The sequence below is a fragment of the Panthera pardus genome, unplaced genomic scaffold (genome assembly GCF_024362965.1).
Source record: "Panthera pardus isolate Hobbes unplaced genomic scaffold, ASM2436296v1 HiC_scaffold_18, whole genome shotgun sequence".
In the NCBI taxonomy this organism is placed as follows: Eukaryota; Metazoa; Chordata; class Mammalia; order Carnivora; family Felidae; genus Panthera; species Panthera pardus.
In genome coordinates, this window is record NW_026526743.1 from 32,752,773 (window position 1) to 32,777,937 (window position 25,165).

Genomic DNA, 25,165 nt, shown 5'->3' on the forward strand with positions numbered 1-25,165 from the left:
TAGAAGAGCTTTTGAAGGCCGCCTCATCAGCAAGGCCTTGGGGCGGGACAGGCGTTGGCCCTTCCAACGTGTCACATCGAATGGATAGCCCACGTCCATCGGAAACTCCGTGGTTGGTGAGTTCCCTACCCGGATCCCCCTCACCGAGGATCCCCACTCCCACCCAGACCCTCCTGCTCTCCCATAAGCCCCACTGAGTTAAGACCCTGTCCTGTGCACCTTCCCAGTCCTGCGTGGTCACCATAGGCATCTGATGCCTGATCCAGAAGAGCAGGGTGGCCACCGACCCCAGCTCTGCCACCGCCTGCTGGTCCACCTTCTAACCCAATGGCCCCGGGTGAGCCCTGGAACCGCTGTGCCCTTTCTCCTCCTCGTTGGAAAAGGGTACCAACAGCAGACCTGCTACTTCACGTGGCTGTGTCGTGAGGGCCACCCAGACAAGGTATCTGAAATATTCAACCCGGTGCCAGGCACATATTAAATACCAGCTAAGTAATAATATTGTGACTCCCAATAATAGCCATGCAAGTGTCGAGTGTGATGGCCAAGATCTGGGGTTTGGAAACACGCAAGCCTAATTTACAAGTCTACCCTCCGTGCCTGTGTTGGGTTCGGCTGCAAGGAGCCACCTTAACCTCCCAGACCTGCCGCCTTCTTCCTTTGAATAGATCTGCTCTCCCTCCAGGCCTGGACAAGACCTCACTTCTTCACCTAACGGGAGAAGCGATTCTTTGCCAGGAAAGGGGGGAGACGTCCTCGGAAAGGCGTCTCACACGCTGCCATTTATGGCGCAGCGAGAAGGCCATAGCTACTCTTTCAATGACACATGCACAAAAGCTCTTGTGGACACAAATAAGGGAAGTTGAACCCTCCGCCCGGTGGAATTCACTTCATTTATTGACCAGGGTTCTCTCCCCCCCAACCCCCGATTCCTTTGCATTTGTCAGCGGTTCAGAGACCCCTGGCATTCAGCATGATTTGTAATGTAAATTACATAATTGGACTTGGACATATTTTAATATCAAATGAAATGATTGACTACAGAGTAAGAGCTGTCTACAGGTGGGGGTCAATTACCATCTGAATAATCACAGTGCCACACAAGAATAGCATAGCCGCTGAGCGTGACATATTTTTATCTCTATGCATTTCAATGAAGTCAGGCTGGTACATAAAAGGTTATCACCTAGGAAACATATTTTCCTAAGCACAAGTTAAACATGCAAGTGAGATCAGCAAAGATATTCAATTTAGCCAGTCAACCCTAACCTATTAATATTTTAACAAAATCCAGCGAGGATAATTTTTTTCTTTGATCCCATTTCGTGTGAGCAGCCGGGAAAGGGAAGAAAAATTAAAAACAAAATAGTCAAGCGTACAGAATGAGGTTATGTATTAAGTGGGCTATTTAATGTTTCTGGCATTTCATAGCCCAGGGGAGAGTGTGGATGGATTTAACAATCAAGAGCTGTGTTCCCTTGGCCACAAAGTTCGAGAAACATAAAATAATCTATACTTCCAAGCTGACAAATCGTGCCTGACACCCGGCTTCATCTCACCGGGACTCGGGAGATCAGCATTAATCATATGTTACAGGGAGTAAAAAGAAAAGCAAATCGCACCATGCTGAAAAGTGAGATGGAAAGTCTTCGGGCAAGGATTGTAATCAATAATGCGCCGGGTGATAACCAGGAGCTATTGTTTTAATCTTCCAATATGAAAAGAAACGGATGCAAAACACACAGCTACCAAGGGCCGGAGCAGTCTCTACGATGCTCTGTAGGAACCGAAAACAGCCTGGCGGCTCGGCTTCCCTTTCTGACTCGTGACACACGCACAGGCGATTTCTTTTTAAGGGGATAAAGGCAAGCCCGTCCTTGAAGCTGCCTGTTTCTGGAGCCTCAGCTGTGGCCCAGCCCCCGGGCCACGGGTCCTGGCTTGCTCCATCATCCTTGTGGGGTGAACGTCTGCTGGTTTGGTGAACGTCTGCCTGGTGCCCGTTCGTGCTTCTAAGGGCGCCTTTATTTCCCTCGAGTGTCTCCCCTCCCCCATTCCCGGTGGTTCGGGTCGTGTTGGCTTCACCACTGGTTCTGGGGGAAGACGTGTCTCCATCCCGGCACCACGGTGGTTAATCGCTTCAGGGATGGGGGTGTGATTCAGTAGAAATCCGGGAGATGCAGCCTTGAGCGTCTTTGGCAATACTGCCCTGAGTCGAGGCTGCTGTGGGCAGAACCGTGTCCCCCCTCCCCCCCTCCCCACCCCCAAATATGTGTGTTGAAGTCCTAGCTCCCCGTGCTCCTCAGAATGTGCCCTTCTCTGGGCCTAGGGCTGTTGCAGATGCGAGTGGTTGAGAGGAGGTCCTACCGGAGTGCCTGGCATCTTTATAAAAAGAGGAAATTGGGACACAGACGCATGAGCACATAGGGAGAACACCAGAGGGATAGTGCTTCTAGAACCCCCAGAGGCGGCCAGCAAATCACCTGCCGCTAGAAGAGAGCATGGGGCGGATTCTTCCTCATGGCCCTCCTAAGGAGCTGAAAGGGGTCGGATTGAGGCTCCCCCAGAGAAGCCACTGTGGCATGCAGATGACTGGGGGCTGAAGTCGATCGAGGCCCAAAAGACCAGGCAAGAGCTTTTACCTCCCCCTTCAACTGGTTAAAATATTTCACATAAAGGGCCTGGTCCAGAAAGGGCAAATCACCAGAAATAGCCACAAAGAATACGGGCTAAGTAGGGGGAGAGGCGGGGAAGCCCGTCCGGCCCCGGAGACCAAATTCCTCTCCGTGTGCATGGCATGGTGGACCTTTGTTTACGGAACGTTGGCCCTTCCTTTCTTCCCGTGGACTGTCTTCCTCCTCTTTGAACCCCAGACCACTCCCCTCCTTCTCCTTAGCTGAGGATGGCAATATAAACTTCCATTAAGCCTGGGGGTCTCCTATTCTCATGGGGCTCCCGTAAGCAGGTAATGAAATTAGTTCTTTTCCTGTTCATCGGTCTTCTGTCCATTTCATTACTAGACCAGCCAAAAGAACCTAGAAGGGTAGTGGAAAAACTTTTCTACAGAGCCAGTCCTGCCTGGCAACACTGTGGTCTCAAACCTCTAGTCTCCGGCACCACGAGATAATCGATTTCTCTCGTTTAAGCTGCTCAGAGTGTGGTCCCTGCTATGACAGCCCCAGCAAACCAATTCAGAGGCCCCCTCTCTTTTGTTCCCGTGTATTGGGAACTTTGAAGGTTTAAGTTTGGCATGTGCTGTGGTCTGAATGCGTTCTCCTAAAATTCATACCTTAGAATCCTAATCTTTGCAGATGGTGGTGTTAGAGGTGGGGCCTTTGGGAGATGCTTAAACCATTCTGGTGGAGGTCTCGTGGATAGGATCAGTTTCCTATAAAAGAGGCCCCTGAGAGTTCCTAGCCCCTTCAACCACGACAAGAGGTCCGCAGTCCGGGAACGGCACTCGCCCTACCACGGTGGCACTCTGATGTCGGTTTTCCCACCTCCAGAGCTGTGAGAAATGAATTGCTGTTATTTACAAAACTACTCAGTCTGTGGCATATTATTATAACAGGCTCAAGGGACTAGGACAGCATGATTGGCATTTATCTTGCCTGGAAAAGGAGCCAACAATCGGAAAAGTTGAGCCATGGCTCCAGAGATACCTACCTCAGGCGAATGTTGCCTGAGCCCCTGGATCCATCCATACCTGAAGTTCGGCTCTGATTCTGTGGTTGTGTGAGCCATTAAATTCCCACTTTTATTTAAGCTGCTTAGAATTGAATTCACATCACTTCCAACCAAAGGATCCCAAATGATTTCTTCTGAAAGCAGTCAGTGTGATCTTAGGATGAATTAATAGACATGAAGACTTTAGAACAAAGAACGTAATCGTGTTAATTAGACCACAGGAAGGTTGTATTCAGTTTGAAGCTTCATACTTTCAAGAGGGACGCAGATAAACGTGAGCAGAGTGATTGGGTGCTGAGAGAAAGGGACAGTGAATCTCAGGAGGCATAAGGGACGCTTGTCCTCTGCGAGGAAAGAGATTTATAGAAAATATGATAGATGGCCTCAAATAGCCACAGGAATGGCAATTAAAGATTGAGATTTATTCAGGTATCCCCTAGGCTAGAACTAGGAAACCACAGGAAGACAGAAATAAAGCAGTGATTTTCCAATGCTTCTAGCTATCGGAGAAAGGAACGATATACTCCTGAAAACAGTGAGTGCCCTCTTGCAGGAACGATTCCAGCTGTAGAGAGGGATTCTGCCACCTGCTGGGTACCCGCTGAATGGGGAGGTTGCCTGGATGACCCTGAAGCCCTTCCAGCTTTGACTTTCAGGTCTATGATTCTTTCACTAAAACCCAAGTGAACTTGGACATGTCCTTCCCCCAGCGTTGGGCCTCAGTTTCGCCATCCGTAAAGTAAGGAGGCTAGACGCCGTGGTCTGTAAACGTTCTTCTGACTGGAACGTGGCACAATTTCAGGATTCCAAGGCAATTAGTTCGTCACACCCGGTCTTCTATCCAAACCCTTTGGAAAGTCTCAGGCTCACTCCAAACACACACGTCACACTGCTGACCTTCGATTAAAGGAACAGCTGACACTATAGATGTGCAACCGTTGGTGGCAGGAGGTCATTTCACATTCTCTTCCCCTTTGCTGTGATTAAATTGCCCACTCTGCAGCTGAAAATTGAGGGGTGAGACTCAACTTATAATTACTCTGGCTACAGACTTGTTTCAGACCTGGCCCATACTGGGCACACAGCACACTTGAAATCAATCGGCCTGTTAAGCCACAACCCGGCTTCAGACGATCCTGGGACTTGGTGCTTAGGAGCGGGAAGTGAGACATTCAACGTGTCTCATAACTCTCATTGCCACCTTCATTTCTGCTGTGACCCTGTGCAGCCCCCATCAGCCTGCCAGACACCCAGCTACCGACTCAGCCCAGCCTTCGGGCTTGATATTGCAAAGGATCCTGGAAATGGAAGAGAAAAATCTAGTTTTGCCCAGCATGGATGTGCGCTGGGCCAATAGGGAGAAGAAATGTCTATTTATAATCAAGAAAGAAATCAAGAGCTCATTACGGAAGAGTTTCTGTCCACTGTGCGGGAGAAGACACAAGACAGCCCAAGATGTGCTCGGTGAGCCAAATCCTAGCCATTTCGCAGAGACCCCGTGGTGTTCTCCATGATTCTAGCATCTGCTTATTGTCTTGGCCTAATTAAGCTCTTCCTTGATGCGGAATTATTTTTCAAGCCGACAATCTTTGTTTTTAGCGCAATATTTGAAACCAACCCTCCACACGAAGAGGAGCCCCGTCCGCTCCTACACGTTGCCATTATTTTGAGACCTTCGCCCACTTTGGAAGCGAACCTCTTTCTCAGGCTGGGAGAGGTTCTTGGAGACTGAGAAAGTCACAATGTGTTTTTGTTTGTTTGTTTCTGAGTAAGGATTAATTCTTCATGAAAATGAACCTATTGATCTCAAATTCTGAGGGACTTCCACCTTTAAAGTCTCTGGGCAGGGGTGCCTGGGTGGCTCAGTCAAGTGAGCTTCCGACTTCGGCTCAGGTCATGATCTCGCGGTTTGTGAGCCCGAGCCCCGAGTCGAGGGCTCTGTGCTGATGGCTCAGAGCCCGCAGCCTGCTTCGGATTCCGTGTCTCCCTCTCTCTGCCCCTCCCCCGCTCACACTCTGTCTCTCTCACAAATAAATAAACATTAAAAAAAAAAAGTCTCTGGGCAGAGGACTCCCCACAGTGAAAGACACAAACAGAACCCCCAATTCAAAGCCCCAAGGTCTCAATAACAGTCCCTCATGTCCCTCACGGAGGGTCTTGAGCACGGGTGTCTCCCCACACCCCTGTTCGAAAAGTAGGGCTGCAGAGTTCTTAATCTCAGCTTCCGGTTCAGGGGGCAGGGCGTGGGGAGCTGAGGTTCAGAGAAGGCAAGGGTCTTGCCCAAGGCCACAGGGCTGGTAACGCAAGGTCAGGGCTGACATCCAGGTTTCCTGATTTGATTTCCACTAGACTGGAAGCCTCGAAACGTCATTCAGAGCAACACGTGTTTTAAGAGCGTGCATTCCTGACTTTTTCGAAAACCGTTTGCCACTTCCTTAGAACAGTGCTCCTCAAAGTGTGGTCCCTGGATCAGCAGCATCGGCATCACCTCGGAACTTGCCAGAAAGGCAAGTTTCTTGGGCCCTATCCTAGACCTTCCGAACCTAAATGTGGAGGGGGCCAAGGGTGGGGGCAGAAACCTGTGTCCTCAGGCCCCCACACCCTCAGCTTTCAGAACCCCTACCTCAAGAGGTACCAGATTTGTGCATTTACTTGAACGGCTTCTTTGAAACACAGGCACCGAAACCTTAAAGTCATCCCCTCTGAATTCCATTTGGTGAAGGCTGGAGTCCAAAGCCCTGAAAAGCTTGTTATGATTCGAAGCTGCCTCGGTTGGCTCTGAGAACCCAGGAATAAAGGCTCACTCACACTCGCATGTCGGCCTGGCCCCAAATTCTCCACCAGTCACTCACCATTGGTGCAGAATTAAGCCCCGCTCAGCCGCGCGGCCGGCTGTACTCTGGGACCGGGCGACCCGTTACTCTGATCCTGTTGTCTTCGGGGAAACACAGAGCCAAAGTCTCCTGGATGTCTGCGGCAAGCAGGGGAGGCCGAGGGTTCCGGTTTCATCTGTATTGTGCCAGACAGACTCATGCCCCACACTTGCTCCCTTTTGGATTCCAGCCTTCTGCTGCGGGACACATTCATATGCAAGGAAAACAAACATCACCAGAAAGAAGGAAAGTACAAAGAGGCAGTGAGTCCTCAAGTCGGGAGAGTAGGAACGGGTTCTCTCCCCCGTGCTCGGATGGACTCCACCAAAAAATGGGCTACGGAGGAAAGGATTCAATGCCCCAGAACGTGCCATGGTCTGGCCCTCAAAATCTGCTTATAGCGACCGCTGTCACGGGCGATGGCGTCAAAAGAGACAGACAAAAGGAACAAAACCGCGGTGTCTTTGAAAGGCAGGGCAGTTTCGGACAAAGTTGAAAATAACGCACAATGTTATAAACAAAGGATCTTTGCAAAAGCTCAGGCTGAAGCTCAGGCCTGCAGAAGATTTTAGTTTTTCCCCACACTTGGTCCAGTTCAATGGTTTCATCTTCAAGGTGAATCTGTCTCCACTCAACAAAAATCAGGACATTTTATTTCTAAAAAAAAAATTCCGAAGGGGTGCCTGGGTGGCTCAGTCGGTTAAGCGTCCAACTTCGTCTCAGGTCATGATGTCACAGTTTGTGAGTTTGAGCCCCGCATCGGGCTCTGTGCTGACAGCTCGGAGCCCGGAGCCTGCTTCAGATTCTGGGTCTCCCTCGCTCTCTGCTCCTCCCCTGCTTGCACTCTGTCTCTGTCTCAAAACTGAGTAAACATTAAAAAACATTTTTTTTTTTAATTCTGAATTGCCGTAGTCTTGAAAAAGACCGGAAAATTCGGTGCCCCCCCCAACCCCCGCGCATTTCCCCGTTGTGACAGTGACCTTCCGTCAGCTGCCCCTTTTTATGGGACTCACCTGACCTCAGCAAACATGTGAGTTTGCAAGCCCTAATTTAAGCAAACCCTGCGTTTATACCGTTTAGGGTCTGAAACCCAAATGGGTTTCAGTTCTAGGCTACAGTTGAATTGGCGTCTCACTGGGCACTTGCTTCCCAGTGAGCGATCGGCAATGAGACATTGACAGTCAAATTGGGATCTTTAGAAGCCAAGTCATGTAGAAATTTAAAATCAATGACCCAATAAGTGTTCACATTCTCTGCCAATAAAATCAAATGAAAAATGTCATAATCTATGAAATGGCAGTTAAGAAAAGCTAACCAAATGACTTAAGAGTGTTCATTTGTGTGTTTATTACCTGCCTCTCTATGGGCCTACACGCCCCTTGAGGGCAAGGGCTTTGTTTTGGTCAGTGCTGAATGCCTGGCGCCTAAAACAATGCTTAGGACACTGAAGGCACTTACCAAATATTTGTTGGGCAAATCAGCAATAGTCTACAGATGCTAGGCTTTGTTCTGTGCACTTTACGAGGATTAAGACTTCAGAGGTACTCTTTTTTTCAAAATTTTTTTTTTTGAGAGAGAGAGAGCACAAGGGACCGAGACTCAGAATCGGAAGCAGGCTCCAAACAGAGGCTCGAACTCACGAACCGAAAGATCACGACCTGAGCCGAAGTCGGATGTTTAACCGACTGAGCCACCCGGGGTGCCTGTCAGAGGCTTCATTTCCTGGGCTGGAACTCATTAACTAAGTTTCCCTAAGCCAGCCCAGGCCTTTGAGTCTCCTCCTGGTGCAAAGTAGCTACTCACTAAAAGCTTTCTGGATGTGAGTTATTAAAATGACCATTTCTCTGAGAATGAGAACAGAAGGGCTGTTAATGAGGCCCTGTAATCTAATGAAAAAGCAAGAGGTTGGGACGTTAAAGACCCTCTCGGGGCTCTCTTTCTATTTCTGTTTCTTCCCTAAGTCAGTCACTCGCCTTTACAGGCTCTTGTTTCCCCATCTATAAAAACTGGGAACATCCTTTTCTCCCACACCCTGTTCGTGGGAGCATTTGAAGGGCAAGATGTGATGGAGGGAAACTCAAAACCTGTAAATCCTTGTAATGATGCAACTTCTTTTGCAAGTTGAAAGCATGGCTTGCAGTTCTTCAGTTCATGGTCCGCCCCCTCCCCCCCTCCCCTGCTTCCCACCAAGAACTTTGTGAGCAGGACAAGGTCGTCCGCTTCATTACGATGAGGAAAGCGAACCCAGGAAGCATTGCCTCGCTCAGCCAGCCTCAGCTCACCAAGGGGTAGAGCGAGAACCCACCCGTTTCTTCGGGGCCAAGCGTAATCGCCGAACAAAAACTGTGGGAAAAATGGGATGTTGGTACGTATGGATTTGATCGGTGGGGACAGGGGGCGGTTCAGACGTGCAAGTGAACCATAGTACCGGGCAGGAGACCCCACCATAAGGAGGAGAGGGCAGGCTTCCCCGAGCCGTGGCAGACCACGAGCAAGATAAGAGAGGAGGGACGAGGCTGGAGAATCCCAGGGCAAGGGCAATGGCAAAGTGGTTCAAGGAACATCCCAGAAATGGTTAAGTGGGAAGGCCGTCTGGCTGGAGTGGAGTCGCTGGCAGATATAGGAAGGGACATGTGGGCCGAGGCCTTGCATGCCAGGGGTTTTTCTCAGTGGAAAGGATCCGGGTACTGATGGTAGGCAGTTCTGGGTCCAGATCCTGAAGCTGCCTCTCTCTGTTCCCAAACAAACATCTCATCCTCCGGAGGCTGGCTGGACAGGAGGCGAGGAGAGACGGGAGGACGGGATGAGAGGCTCTCAGTTGCCGGGCTGTGCGTTCATTAGTGATGTGAAATGTGGCGTCACTTCCCCGCACATCTCAATCAGGCAGCGTGGGGTGGGGGTTGGGGGTGGGGGGGCTCGCAGGCTCAGGTGTTGATTTGCCTGCCGGTGTTATACACAAAGAGCTCCCTCTCTCTCTTCCCACTTGCACCGGCCCCGTAACTGGGGAGACGCGGCTGATCGTTTCCCCCTTCGCATCACCTTTCAAGTATGTCTTTGAGGCTGCTCTTCCCGGATTGTTCGGGGGAGTCTCGTGTGAATGGATAATCACCTCCCTGCTCCGCGCTGACCGGCATTATCCTTCCTCGTGGTTTGCAGCCTCTGCGAACCTGGCCAAGTGGCCTCCATAATCGGTCGTCTTGTGCGGAAAGGCCGGCTGTCTTGTTATTACGGTTTTTTGAGGGCGGCGGTCCAGGAAACAGATTCATTCAAGGGGAAACAGGCAGCTACTAGCCACTAGAGGGAAGGAAATAAATAATTGCTTTTTAATACATTATTTATGGCCCGTGCACTTCTCACGTCTTTCTCGTGGAGCTCGGAACCTCAGCCACACCGAAGGAGGCTCTCATTTTCTCTGTTGTCTAAATGTAGACAATAGGGGCGCTTGGGTGGCTCAGTCGGTCAGGCGTCCGACTCTTGATTTCAGCTCAGGTCATGATCTCAGGGTTTGTGGGTTCGAGCCCTACATCGGGCTCCGCCCTGGGAGTGCAGAGCCTGCTTGGGATTCTATTTGCCCCTCTCGTGCTCGCTCGCTCTCTCTCTCTCTCAAAATAGATAAACTTAAAAACATAATGAATGTAGACAACAAAAGCGTGTTGATACGGGTGGCAAAAGCAGGGATCGGTTGAGAAATTTTTGTCCTGCTGTGCAAGTTGTCCTTTCAGCTCTGACTTGAACACTTTTGTTTTCCGTGTCAAGTCATTCCACAGGCGGTAGAAAATCACCTCTTGCTGGGCTCACATGCCGTTCTTAATGAAGTAGTCTTTCCGTTCTAGAACGTTCGGAGGAGGTGTGCTAGAACACAGGGGTGGGTGTCTCACTATCCGCTGGGGGTTTGTGAGTTTGCGGGGGTGCTTCTGGGGTCTGAATGTGCATGACGTCAGATTCTCTGAGCTTCCTCCGTAGGGCAGCAAACTCTCCAGGGCCCTGTGAGCCCAGGGTAGGGAGGACGTTTACCAGGAGGCCTGGGGCTGGCTGTCCAGGTTTGTGTCCTTGAAGCAACGCGATGCCCTTGTCCTGCCAAGGTCAGAGTGCGCTTACATTCAGCTTTTCCTGGCAGGGCAGGATGGCGATGGTCCCCGTTTCTGAGATGAGGACACCAAGGCTGACTGCCACAGGCCAGGCTTCCTGTGCTTACCAAAGCCCAGTGCTTTTCCCACTTACTATGGCCGCTGGCGTGGAGATGTCACTGTGTCCTACTGGCCGGGCCACCCTCCGAAGAATCCCCCGCACCAGCCTAAAGAAGACCCGTTGCGTGCAAGCAAATACGTGTGCCGTGGCTGTAAGCGTCCCAGGCCGAGGATGGGTGAAATTGAAAGGACGTTTGGAGGTCACCGAGTACAGCAGTCACACGCTGGATGCAAACAGGGGCAAACGCCGTCTGGTTTTGTAACGGCGTAAATCAGGTGCGAACGCGTGAGCATCAGAAGAGTCCACGTTAAAATGTGAATTTCGGTGTCTCTTGAGAAGTCGGGTCTGACCACACGAGCCATGGCCGTGTTGCGAGGGCTGAGTGACAGCTGTCCCTCTGGGCGAAGCTGAGCGCTCCAGATCACCAGCGTCCCCCACGGCTGCCCGCTGTGTTACACTCAGCCCGTTTCGGCCAGTGAGGCCGCCTATCTGGGTCTGTGGGCATTTCAAACTTTCTAAAATTTAATGTATTGAGTTAATCGTGCCTGTGGCGAACGTTTCAAATCGTACTGTGGAAAGGAAACCTCCCTTCCACCCCATCTTGTTGTCCTTGTTCCCAGGACAACCACTGTTACTAGATTTCTTGTGTCTAAAGATGCCACACACAGATGCAAGCATATGACGTCATCACTTTTTTTAAAAATGCAAACGTCGGGGCGCCTGGGTGGCTCAGTCGGTTGAGCGTCCGACTTCGGCTCGGGTCACGATCTCGCAGCCCATGAGTTCGAGCCCCGCGTCGGGCTCTGTGCTGACTGCTCGGAGCCTGGAGCCTGTTTCAGATTCTGTGTCTCCCTCTCTCTCTGACCCTCCCCCGTTCATGCTCTGTCTCTCTCTGTCTCAAAAATAAATAAACGTTAAAAAAAAATTTATAAAAAATGCAAACGTACATGGCATTTGCCGTTTTATGCAGCTTTATTTTAGGCATCGTACCTTGTCTGCATATAGATCTGTCTTCTTCTTTTCAAAGGCTGCACACTACTCCTTTGTAGGATGCGCCATAATTTATATAACCAGTTGCCTACTGGTGGACATTTAGGTTGCTTCTAATCTATGTTATCACAAATAGTGCTAATGTGAACGTCTTCGTGCCTCCTTAACCGTACGAGTGTGAACACATCTGGAAGAAAGACTCTTATTTTTTTTTAAATGTGTATTTATTTATTTCGAGAGAGAGCGATAGAGGGTGAGCCGGGGAGGCGCAGAGAGAGAGGGAGAGAGAGAATCCCAAGCAGGCTCCGCACTGTCAACGCAGAGCCCGGCGCGGGGCTCGATCCCACGGACTGTGAGATCAGGACCTGAGCCCAAGACCAAGAGTCAGATGCTTAACCGACTGAGCCACCCGGCCTCCCACAGAGCCCCTTAGAGCTAGGACTCCTGCATCACAGGATGTGCCTTTAAAACTGGTATTGTCGGGGCAACTGGATGGCTCAGTTGGTTGAGCGTCCGACTTCGGCTCAGGTCATGATCTCACGGTCCGTGAGTTCGAGCCCTGAGTCGGGCTCTGTGCTGACAGCTCGGAGCCTGGAGCCCGCTTCGGATTCTGTGTCTCCCCCTCTCTCTGCCCCTCCTCCCGCCCAAAGAAATAAACATTAAAAAATTTAAAAAAAAGTTGTGCTGTTGTCAAATGACCCTACGAGAAAGGAACGCCAAGCGACACTCCCACCAACAGTAAATAAGAATGCTTCCAGTCAGTAAGAGCCTCTTATTCCATCCAGTCCATTTGACAGGTGAGCACACTGAGGCCCTGAGAGAGGAAGTGATGTGATTGCTAAATAGCACAGCCTAGACTTGAAATGACCCAGGGCCCGTGATGCTGTTCGCCACCTCCCTCCACTAAGCCCCAGCCGTTCCGCTGTCCCCGTTTGGCGCCCCCCCCCCCCTTTGTAGGAAACTGAAACAAGGGGCCCTGGGATTAGCTCTGGGGTTTGGCAAGTAGAGCCAGGCCAGCTCTGGGGGAGCAGATGTTCTGCTCACAAACACTTCCAACGTGACTGGCGCATGCTGTCACCTTGGTGGGCTGGCACAGCAGCCAAGGCCAGAGAGGAAATGGACCATGGAAGCTGAATTACCAGCCCAGCCCTCGGTGGGTTTTAAATTATAGATTTTTAAACAAAGCTAAATATAGAGCGATTAAGAAATGGCTCCACGTTCTACCCCCCAAAAACAAAACAGCTGAAATACAGCTAATGCAGCACATGTATGTGCATGTGAAATTGGAGATGAACAGAGGTTGTCCCTTAGAGTAAAAATCCAAGCCCCATTCCTTTGGTTTCTCTGGCATAGCCACACATTCCTGCCCCAGGGCCTTTGTACACGCTGTTCCCACCGCCTGCTAGGACCCCCCTCTTCTCTCCATTCCTTTCTTGGCTGACTCCTTCTCTTTCTTTCCAATACAAACCTCAGGTTTTCTCTCTCTCCCAATTCCTGGCCCAGCCTCATTTTATCCTTTCTCGTGGCTTTAGGAAAGCTGACCAGTTTTTAATTTAGTTCCTTTCTTTCTTTCTTTTTTTTTTTTTTTTTTGGTCTGATTCCCCCACTAGAGCCCAAAGACTCCGTTTCTTCCTCTGTACCATTTTAATAATAGTTCCGCTCTGCCTGTTACTATGACAGTTGAGACCCTGAAGGCCAACCACCCATGGGGCTCTCTTCTCCTTCCAACTCAGTAAGACTTCTGGTCCGTGGTGGGAAATGTAAATCTACATTTTGTAATATGGCAATTCCCCAAGTGGACACACATAACACAGAGCATATGAGATAATGTCAGTACGGGGAGACACTTAAACCGCCTTTTCATGGTGTCCACCTTCTACAGCCACCCTGCTCTAAAGTGCATAGTTCCTGTCTTCTCACTGGTATCCCTGCCTACCTACCTTGTTTCTCTACCCACCCCCCAACCCCTCCCCGTCTTGCTTCGTATAGTCTATTCCACGCTTAGGAGCCAGAGGAATCCCGTTAGAGACGTCTGATCTTGCCACTCCTCTGCTCAGGACCCTCCCTGCCTCACGTCTTCCTCCCAGCAAAATCCCAAGTCTTTACCATGATGTAAATGACCCTGCACCACTGGCCCCGCCCACCACCCCTCTTCCGGGACCTCACCTCCTGGTCTCCCCCACGCTCACCCATCTCTAGGCACGGTGTCCTCAAACGTATCATGCTCATTTGCCTCGGTGCCAATGCATCTTTTGTCTCTTATGCCTGGAAGTTTTTCTTCCCAGTCGTTTTGGGTGGTTTGTATTCTCAGCTCCGACAAGTGTTCAGTCAGCTGCCAACTTCTGCAACCTCCCCAACGACCTCATTTCAAATTGCTGCCAACCTGGGGTGCCTGGGTGGCTCAGTCCGTTAAGCGTCCGACTTCGGCTCAGGTCACGGTCTCGCAGCCCGTGAGTTCGAGCCCCGCGTCGGGCTCTGTGCTGACAGCTGGGAGCCTGGAGCCTGCTTCGGATTCTGTGTCTCCTTCTCTCTCTGCCCCTCCCCTGCTTGCACTCTGTCTCTCTCAAAAATAAATAAACATTAAAAAAAAAATTGCTGACAACCCACCCCCATTTCCGGTCCCTTTGCCCTGCTTCGTTTTTCTCCGGCACACTTACCACCTCCTCGTGTTCCGTCTGTCTTTCGTATTTCTCTCCTTCATTGCCTGTCTCCCCCATCAGAATGTAAGCTCCAAGAAGGCAGGACGTTTTCTGTTTTGTTCACAGCCGTACTGCTCATGCCTAACATAATACATTCGTAGGAGTTCAATAATTATCGTCAAATGAAAGAATGATTCTGGATTATTGAGAGTAAGCAACAGAAACTGACTCTGGAGAGCGTGGGCAGAAGCAGGTGGTTACCTGGAAGGTTGGGGAAGACTCGGCCAGAGCCAGGAATAGGGGGCCGGGAACCAACAGGAATGCAGCAATCTCAGGAGGGCTGGGCTGCAAATTATAGCAGCGTTGATGGAAGAGCTCCCCACCATTGCCACTTGTGACAAGTGACCCCCTGGAATTGCAGGCACTTGCCCAAGTGTCAGAGTCCAGGGAGACGGGCCTGGCTGCTTACGTCCGCCGCCCTCGTGGCCAGGGTGTGGGAAGGCAGACGAGGCCCATTCCGCCTCCACGCAGTGGGACATTCCCCTAAAAAGGAGATTGTGGTGCTTTCAGGAGGGCACACCTGAATGCTGGACAGAAAAAAAAGAAATAACAACAATACATGTTTCCCTTCTTTACATTATTATCTATTTGTAGCAAGTACGGTCGTCAAGAGTGCCGTCTCCGCTCTAAAAGTTGAGGGAGAAGAGGAAAATCCAAAACCGGGCAAATCTATGTCGTGACTCACAACGGAAGGCGTACAAATGGTCTTTGCACACGTGAAAAGATGCTCACTCGACCTTGTCATAATAGAAATGCCAATTAGAACCTGACCTGAGATACTGTCTCTCGCCCAACGCATGGGCAAAAATCCAAAAACGTATCAACACACTTTGTTGGAGACGCTGCAGGGAAACGGGGAGTCTCACGGATTGCTGGAGGAAATGCTGTAAGGCAAGCCTCCTTCGGAGGGGACTTGGCAACATCCAGCAAAACCAAGGGTGCCTCCACCCTCTGCCACAGCCACCCCACATCCCAGAATGTACCCAGAAAATACACTTCGGCAAATATAAATCGCATGCGGAAGACGTTATTCACTGTGACATTTTTTTTGTTAGAGTCAAATATCGAAAACCGCCTAAATGCCCATTCACAGAAGACTGGCTGAAAAAAAAAATATTGCAAATCCATACACAGAGTATTATGCAGTCACAAAACCGAACATGGAGTGACTTCCAGAAAATATTAAAAGTCACAAATGCAGGTACAAACGGATGGATATGGAACATCGAGGAGATTATGCTAAGTGAGGTAAGCCAGGCATAAATCAGAAATGCTGTGTGATTCCACTTCCTAAAGTAGTTGAATTCATAGAAACAGCAAGGATCGTGGTTGCTGGGGGCTAAAGGAAGTGAGGAGTGGAGTTACTGTTTAACAGGGATAGAGTTTTAGTTTGGCAGGAGGGAAGGTTCCAGGGCTCTGTCGCACCACAGAGCGAACACGCCTGACAGGATCGACCTGTGAACTTAAAATGGTTAAATGGTAACTTTATGTAATGTACTTTTTTTAACCACAGTTTTTAAAGATGTTTAAATATGTATAATATGCCTTTGTGTAAAAACCAGGAGAAAATAGGAACATATACAGTATTTGCATATTTTTCTAAAGAGAAACTCGGGAAAGATAAACCAGAAATGAGTGAAGGTGGTTTCCTATGGGCGTGGGCTGGGAAAGGAGGAAGGGAGGTGAGGGGTGGCAGGGAAACTTCCCTTTACATGTCCTCTTCATAAAAAGGCTCCGACCCTTGAAACTTGTGAATATTTTAAAAGAACAAAATAAATGTAAAAGGGTCTAGAAAGCAAATCCTAACTTTGAACTCAGACAGAAATGGGTGCCCTGAACTGTGTATCATAGCGATACCGTAACCACATACTACACAGAAAGTAATTCTAGCAACTTTTGAATATATTCCGAATGTCCACATCTAGGAGGACATAGTCTAGGAAGTGAGAAAAAGTGAAGAAATCTTTCACTTTGTTTCGAGTGTTTTCTGTCTGTGGGGGTACCTTGCAGTAGTTCTGAAACTAACTAGTATGTGCGTATTGAGTAATGTATCAATATCGTTGGGACCCGTGTTCTCACTGTGAGAGGTGTGTGTGTGTGTGTGTGTGTGTATGTGTGTGCGCACGCGCGTGTGTGTGTGAAGGCATCATATAAACTCAGGAATCGTCACTTCGAGCAGCAACGACAGGAGGTCAACACTGGTGGGAACTGTTGTCCCTAGTATGGCTCCCGGCAGAAGCGTCCCAGGTGTTCTCACCACTAGGACTTCCAGAACAGTCCCTGGTCCTTTCAGCGTGGCTTTTCCTTTATTCTTGGAGCTACTCCATGCCCTTCCCTGATGCTCAGCTATATGTGTCAACGTGGCTAGGCTATAGTCCCCAGTTATTTAATCAACTCTAGAGGTTACAGTGAAGTATTCTGTAGATGTGATTAAAGTCGCTGATCAGTTGACTTTAAGGAAGTGAGTTGATTCCAGATCATGTGGGTGGGCCTGATCCAACCAGGTGAAAGCCCTTATGAACGGTATGGAGACTTTCCGGAAGAGGAGAAATCCTGCCCGTGGATAGCAGCTACAATCCATGCCTCAGTGTTCCAGCCTATCTTCCCAACATCCTACCCTACGGAGGTAGGACTGGCCTAGCCAGCCCGCTGTAAGCCGATTCCTGGCAATAAAACTCTTACTATCTACCTTCTCCTGGTTCTGTTTCTTGGATTGAACGCTGACTGACACACCTTCTAGTAAACTTCTTTTATTTCTCCCTTGATGTAGTTAGTTTCTGTTACTTATTTTTTTAATGTTTATTTATTTCTGAGACAGAGAGAGAGAGAGAGAGAGAGCATGAGCATGGGAGGGGCAGAGAGAGGAGGAGACACAGAATCCGAAGCAGGCTCCAGGCTCTGAGCTGTCAGCACAGAGCCCGACGCGGGGCTTGAACCCACAAAACGTGAGATCATGACCTGAGCCAAAGTCGGATGCTTAACCGACTGAGCCACCCAGGCGCCCCTAGCTTCTGTTACTTATCACCAAGTGAGAGCACCCCACTTAAACCACAGTATTGGGACTACCCCCCTCACTTTTCACGTAGAAACTTCTCAGCGTGGCAAAGTTCAGTCAGAACCACTGCCCCCATCAGACATGGGTTCCATGTTTACTAAGGCCTTCTCCTTCCAGATTCGGGGGGTCCCACTTAGGATTCAACGAATAAATAGCCGCTTCTCTTAGCAACAGGCTGTAAGGTCAGGCGGTTCTGGGTTCCTGCCTCTGTGCCTTGCTAATCAGGCTCAGGATTTGTCAGAGGCCCTGAAATATTCATGAACAACTGCTTCGCGGATTTTAACAGCTGTGCAAATAGAGAGGGGCCCCCAGGGGAAGCAGGGAGACTGGGGACCTGGGCTTTTCATGTCATCTTCTCACCTGTTCTCAATCCCATTAGACGAAGAAAGAATTTGGGAGGTCCCGAGGTACTCTGAAGAGCCAGACAGTGCCAGGCAAAAGCCGCAGGAGCCCAAGGGCCAGGGCATCAGCGTCCCCTGGGGGGCCTGTTCAAATCGATTGCTGGTGGAACACTGCAGGTAATCTGATTCAGTAGGTGTGGGGTGAGGCCCCGGGTTTGGCGTTTTTAACAAGCTATTCTGATGCTGCCGTTCTGGGCAACTTACTGGTCCTCGGTATTAAAGCAACGGCTCAAAAAGAGAAAAACGGGCTCGGTTGGTGCTTCACCCGCAGAAAGCCAGCCTGAGTCTTACACGCATCTGAGCCTCTTCTCTGACCTGCAGGGTTTGCGCTGAACAGCTGGAGCCACCTGGCTCCTCCTGGATGTGGTCCGAGACCCCCCGAGCCATCGGTCTGAGTCACCGGTATCACTGCGGCAGGAGCACACGGGTCTCCAGACTCCCGCCGTGCGCGTGAGACCCGATCTCTACCTGTGCGTCTCGGCTAACGATTTGACTTCTCTGTCTTCGGTGTGTCATCTCAGATGACAGCAGTCACTACCTCCCGGACCGCGGTCGGGACTCCGCGAGACGACGGGCACAAAATGCCAGCTCCTCACAAGCAATTGTAGCAGTCAGGGTCCTGGCAGGAAGGAATTCAGCCAGAGGGTTGAATTTATTTTTGAGAAGAGAGAGACAGAGCATGAGTGGGGGAGGAGAGAGAAAGAGGGAGTCGCAGAATCCGAAACAGGCTCCAGGCTCCGAGCTGTCAGCACAGAGCCCGACGCGGGGCTCGAACTCACGGACCGCGAGATCATGACCTGAGCCGAAGTCGGAAGCTCGACCGACTGAGCCACCCAGGCGCCCCTCAACCAGAGGGTTCTAATGAAAAGGCTGCAATGCAGGAGCGACTCACACACAGAGGTGTGGGCGGGGCTGTGGGAACCAAGGAGGGATGTGGAGGCCCCTGGAGACTAGCGATTGAGAAAAACGGATTCCATCCCCCAGTGCTGAAGAGGAACCAGAGGCCAGAGAGGGCTGGGGTTTGGAGGGAGAACAGCCTGGCGGGAGCTGAGCGCTAGAAGGGGCAAGGCACTCCCAGAGATGCCACGGCAGTGTAAGGAGGTAGCAGGAAAGAAATACTCTGACGTCCCTCTCCTCCCGCCCTCCAGTCTCCCGCTAGACTTCCCACTGGCAGAAGCCAGAGGGCAATGAAACACAGAGACGTGGTGCACAGAAGTCCACTCTCCGGAGCACAGGGCAGGGAGAGAAGGGCACAGGGTGAAGGGGGTGAGGCAGTGGCAAACAGGGAATCAAGAGCACCGTGCTTCATGCGTGTTTCCCGTCGTTATCGGCAGGGAGGACGTCCATCCTGGTTTCCTGGGACGATTCCCACTTATGCCCGTTGCACGTTTTCATTCCCAGAGGGGTCCCAGTTGGCGTAAGTTGTACGGTCACCCCACTCGTTAGCAGTTATCCAGGAGAGAATCCGATCGGCCATGGGAAGGGCTCCAAAGAAATCATCTGGTCCTTTGGGGACGATGTGTCCAAACTAGCGTTCTGCTCACTGACACAAGTGGGGGCTGACTTGGGTGTGTTCCATTGGTGAACGCATATACAACACACAGAAAGATGCACGTTTATGAGTTACGGAAAATGCTCTTCTGTATGTGTGTTATACATCAACGGGCAAGGTTATTGTTTTTAAGCACACGAGCCGCACTACTTTGGGCAACTCTCAGCTCAGCTGAGCCGAGAGCACAGAGAACGGCTATTTCACTAGACTATTCTAGATCCTCTGTAAAAACCACTGGGTCGGGGCAGCAGGTGCACCCAGCTCATGTACAAGAAATCCCCCAAGGAGGCTGCGAGGAGCCCAAGAGAGAGTTAAGTCTCTGTGTCCAAAGAATCCACCCCTCATCTCCTACCTACTTGCTTCATCTGTTTAGCAAACTCACTCCACATCTCGCCTCCTCTTTGAGCCTGCCATCCAGCGGGATCTTTGAAATTTATTTTCTCCTTTTAGCCTGCTGTATTTTTAATGTCTGAGTGAAAGAACAAAGGAAGGCGGACACAAGACAAGATCGCTTCATTCCTTCAACGAGCTGTTGTGCAGCCCAGCGCAAGCTCAGCCGACATAAATGTTTTAAAATTCCGCCTTCGCACGGAGCAAGTGCTGGTGTAGTCATCAGCTCCCAAGCCAGGCCCTGTTTCTGCCTTTCATTTGGCGACTTAAAAGGCCCCCGCATCAATCATTAACAACCTATTAACAACAAGCAGCCCAGAGAAGTTTTCCTGGTCTGGTCAACCGCAGTGGAAGAAATTCCTGTCGCCCAGCTGGCTGGCCATCCACGGGAGCGGCCTGGGCAGACTGTTTTCAGCTTTGAAAAGGGCCTGCTGAGACCTCTTTCATCTGTCTCCGAGTAACAGATACCTGGTAGGGCTTGCTTGCCTCCTCCCCCACTGCAAAATGAGCCACCTGCTTCCCGGACTTCTGGCGTTCAGAGGTGCTTGCACAAACACCCACCATATTGATTGTGTGCAACTGTCATGCAGGGCTACAAGACGTCCACTCGGCATGTGGGCCCAGAGCTCAGGTCTGCGTTATGTCCGCATGTCAGACCAAGCAGAGTCTTGAGGGGTCTCGAGAAGGCGCCTTTCAGCCTGGTGTTTCTGACTCTCGTATTTCATTGGTTTTGATTTGAAGCAAAACAAAACAAAGCAAAACAAACAAACAAAAAAACCCACCCACAATCAACATGAAGAGCTTTTTGCTAGTCGGTTCGAAACCAGGTTTTTAAAAAGCCCGTGTGATTTGGGCAAAGGCCCCTCCTGGAATTTTGCAGACCCGGAGAACTGGATGCTAGTCTTGATTTTGACTCCGATTCACCAAATGACTTTGAGGAAGTCGCGGGTCTGCACCCGAATTGGTTTCCTTGCCTAGAAATGAGAGGGTTTGTCTCCTGTGACTCTAGAAACTCTACCCACAAAGTCTGCACGCTGAGTCAGGCTGAGTGTCTTTGTTCATTTGTGAATTCGGCAAATAATTCCTAAGAGCCCACAGGATAGAAGTCAGGTTCCATACTGGATCCGGGAGCTAAAAAAGTGAATGAAATTTGACTACCAGTCTGAAGAGGCTCCATCTTGCTGCAAAAACAACCAAGCTCACAGTTTCAGAAACTTCCAAGAGTGACTTGACCGCTCATTCGTGCTGCGTGGCCGTCACCGGCCAGCAGGGGGCGCTGCTCCTCCGAGTCACTGAGACCCTGGCGGGGCAGGTGCTTTGGCATTTCCCCCGCAGTGGGAAAGGGGCCTAGTAAATCATGCTACGTGCTCTTTAAGCTTCCTCCTGGAGCTGACATACATCACTTCTATGAGGATGTGATTGCCCCTGCCTGACTTCAAGGGGACCCAGGGAATGCAATCCTACTATGTGCCGGGAGGAGGAAAGAATTGGAATGTTTGTGGTCAGCACCAATGACCACCCCAACACAGCTCCTGTCCTCTGGGAGGTTACAGCTAGTGAGAGATCCAGGTGTGTAAATCCACAAAACACTGGAGTCTGATCAGCGCTGGCTCTGGCAGAGAGCCATCCAGGGAGCTGTGGAAGGATGGAGAAGAGAAACCTGGTCTATGTTTCTGAAGCTTGGAAGCAATCTTCTTTTAAAGTGTATTTATTTCGAGAGGGAGAGAGAGAGAGCATGAGTCGGGGAGGGGCAGAGGGAGAGGGAGAGAGAGAGAGAATCCCAAGCAGGCTCCACACGGTCAGTGCAGAGCTCGACATGGGGCTTGAACTCGTAAACCTCGAGATCGAGACCTGAGCTGAAATCAAGAGGCGGTCGCTTTACCGACCGAGCCACCCAGGTGCCCCAGGAAACATAATCTTTATCCTTCCCCGTTTAACAGGTATCTTTAACGTCAAAGTGGATCGGGCCTCTAGTAGTCTGTGAAAGCAAAAGGAAATATTATTTGGTAATGCCAACACTTTCTTTGTCTTTCAGTTTTATTTTCTAACACATTTTCCCTTGTATTCCAAAGTAGGTGGAACTAAGTTTTCTCTTTTAAGTTCAAAGCAATTAGAAATTTGGAAGGCCTCCCCGGGCCACCCGTCGTTCATTTAACAAAGAGTTCACAGAGCACTTGCTCTCTGCTAGGCACCGTGCTGGGACGATGCAGTGAGCTAAACAAAATTCCTCCAAGCTTTGTTCCTGGAAGATGAAGAGACAGACAATCAAATACACGTCAAATAGCTACACGATCCTACATTATGATAAGTGCTCTGTAGGCAAAGAACAGACTCTTGTAAGTTGTGTCAAGGAAATGGAAGACGATGTCTGGCTTGCCAATGACAAGCTCCTGGAAAGCTTGTTTTTTTCTATCGCTTATTCATTCAATCAACAGACATTTACTGTGACCTCCCTATGCACCAAAAAACAGGACAAGGTTGGGTGGGAGAGGAAGGCTCTGACGGGGGAAGTTTCGAAAAATAACATCACACGGGTCCTACCCTCTACCAGTTCACCATCCCGTTGGGGAGGCAGAGAGATAAATAAAGAAATGGCTATGCAGCGTGTTTTGGTGCTACAGGAACAGTATTTCAGTCAGATAGCCTGAGTACTTAAAACAGAAGGAATTTATTGGAGGGAATTGGTTACCAATGACAGAAATAAGAAGCCAAATATGGGATTGTGAAGTTCCAGCAGCAGCAGGGGAGGAAAGGGAGAAATATGAAGGCTTCTGCCTACCCTCCCACCCCCTCCAGGCCTCTGCAGTCCTTCCCGCTGGTTGAATCCAGCTGGAGGCCAGCTGATTCAGGGCCTGGGGAGGTGTAGCCTGCAGGTCTCTGGCTCTCTGACTCTCTCTCTCTCTCTCTCTCTCTCTGTGTCTCCCGCTCTCCCTCTCTTGCAGTGCAGAACAGAGGAAGGATGGGGAATACAGTCTTGGCACAACAGGCATGAGCAAAATCCCAGAGAGCCTTGAAGGATAAAGAATATAGCTTTAGAAAGTAGAAGAACATTCCAGGCAGAGAAACAGCATGGGCAAATGTTTCGGTGCAGGAAAGCACTCTTTGCCCAGACACATAGCAAAGGCATCCAGTTTGGCCAAGCAGAGGCTGCTCTCAGCACACGCCCCCACTGGCTACATGTGCACACACGCTCATGTACATACACGTACACACCATGACACTGGGGCCCAGTCTTTCCAGGATATCCACCCTCCCCCCCCATCCATCCTCTTCCCTCTGTCTACATCTGACGTCTCTTTGGTCCTCACCGGACTCATCCCTGCTCTCTCGTTATGCTGTCCTTGCTGCTTGACTGGGTCAGCATGCTGGAGCAGCCAGAGCCCTTGGGATCCTCCAGTCCTGCCCAGAGCCCGGGAGCAGGGTCCCTAGGTCTCCTGCTGTGCCATGAATGAACACATCATTTGCTGGGTTCAGGGGAACTTCATGGAGTCCAAGGGAGGAGACAAGAAAGCCAGGACAGCAGAGGCATTCAGGGGTATTATGTGCTGGATAGTATCTCCCCTGCCCCCCGTTCGTGTCCACCCACAACCTCAGAAATGTTGTCTTATTTGGAAACAGGCTAAGGATGCACCCCGAATCCCATGGCTGCTGTCCTGATAAGGAGAGGAGAGGACACAGAGAAACACACACAGAAAGGAAACCCATGTAGAGACAGGGGCAGAGATTGGCCTGATGCAGCCACGAGCCAGGGAACATCTGGGACCGCCAGAAGTCAGATGAAGCAGGCAAGGACTCCCTCCTAAATCCTTCAGGGCGAGCACCTTGACTTTGGACTTCTAGCCTCCAGCACGGTGAGCTAAAGCCACACGGCCCGTTGCTATTTGTTACCGTAGCTCTCAGAAACTTCTTACTGAACAGAATTTCAACGATTAACAAATCGTACAGCGGAACCACGGCTGAGCAATCCGTACAGCGGCATCTGGTCCAAGCTCCTTGTGTTCTAGAAACTGAATAGCCGGGAAGCTGAAGCCCACAGCTAACAATGAGTCGCAGACGAAACTGGACCCGAGAGTCCGTCCGATACTCCTTCCTGACACTCCCTCTCTAAGGGAGCGGCACTGGGAAGGCAGTGGGGGGATGTCCCTTCTCTGTCCCTTGCTCAGTCCCCTTCCCCGTGCCCACCCCTCTGGCCTGTTTGGGCTACCCCGGGCCACCCTGCCTTGTTTGGCTGCTGGAACCCTTGCCAAAACCCATATTTAGTTGTTGAAAGAACCTTGCCTGAGTGCCTCTGAAGTTAATGATGGAATCTTTGAAAATGACATTAGAAGCAAAACATAAGCAGCAGAAGACATGAAACCACCTCGAGTCCATCTGTTCGAGCACGATCCACCTCAGAGCTCCCATTTCTCATGTAAAACAGAAGATATGATTTATAATTTATATCTCACCGGTACAACCCTGATTGAAGCAAGCCACTTTGATGAAACGTTGGTTTCATGCTAGTGGAACACCATTCCAAATCAGAGAATATTTAGAACTCTAACTCCTCTGCTGCCACTTTGAAGTAGAAAGATTTGTATTTTATGTGCTTTTCTTATAAAAAAAAAAAAAAGAAAGAAAAGAAGAAAAAAAGAAAAAAGAAAAATATGTACACTCCAACATGCATGTGGTGGAAAGGCGAAAACATTTACGTGCGAATCAGCACCGAAATGTAATTACCGCTTTAAGCATTGAGAATATTTATAGACTCGTATCTCGTGTTGAAGACCTGGTTCCAATAATTCTCAGAAAATTGCAAAATTCATACTTTGTTTTCTTGGGACTAACTTAATTTATTTGAAATCTACAACACATGAAGAACAAAATCAAAGAGCGTCAACTTTCCATCAGCTCAGCTAATGATCTAATAAAGTTGTTCGGAGTAGATGTATGTGTATATATGTATGTGACTTTGATTGGTTGAGAAAGTGAGAGCCAGAATCAGGAAGACAGGCAGGAATGGAAAGAAAAACAGATTGAAATTTGGAAGACAATGCCTCCTATTCTTACGAGAACAACTAGAAAATACCTGTTCCCGTACAACTAAAACATCAAACAATCAGGTTAATTCTCTTCATTGTCTCCCCAGGTGACAAAACTAGCCAATGAACCAACATCATAAAAATCATTCATTCACAGGTGTTCCTTGATCCCCTGAGTGCCAGGCACCATTCTAGAAGCTGAGGAGACTGAAGATACCGTAACAAGCAAGACAGAGGATTCCTACCCTCTTGGAACATACATCCCAGTGAAGGGTCAGAAAATAAACACATAAATATATGCGGCATGCCGTA

The 25,165-nt window shown here is 49.9% G+C and overlaps 1 long non-coding RNA gene across 1 annotated transcript; it reads left to right on the top strand.

The window, feature by feature from the left end:
• On the top strand, positions 1–24,758 carry LOC109270908 (uncharacterized). Its single transcript, XR_002081732.2, has 2 exons — positions 1–116; positions 23,451–24,758. It is a non-coding gene; the product is annotated as an uncharacterized LOC109270908 (long non-coding RNA).
• The last annotated feature ends 407 nt before the right edge of the window (positions 24,759–25,165 follow it).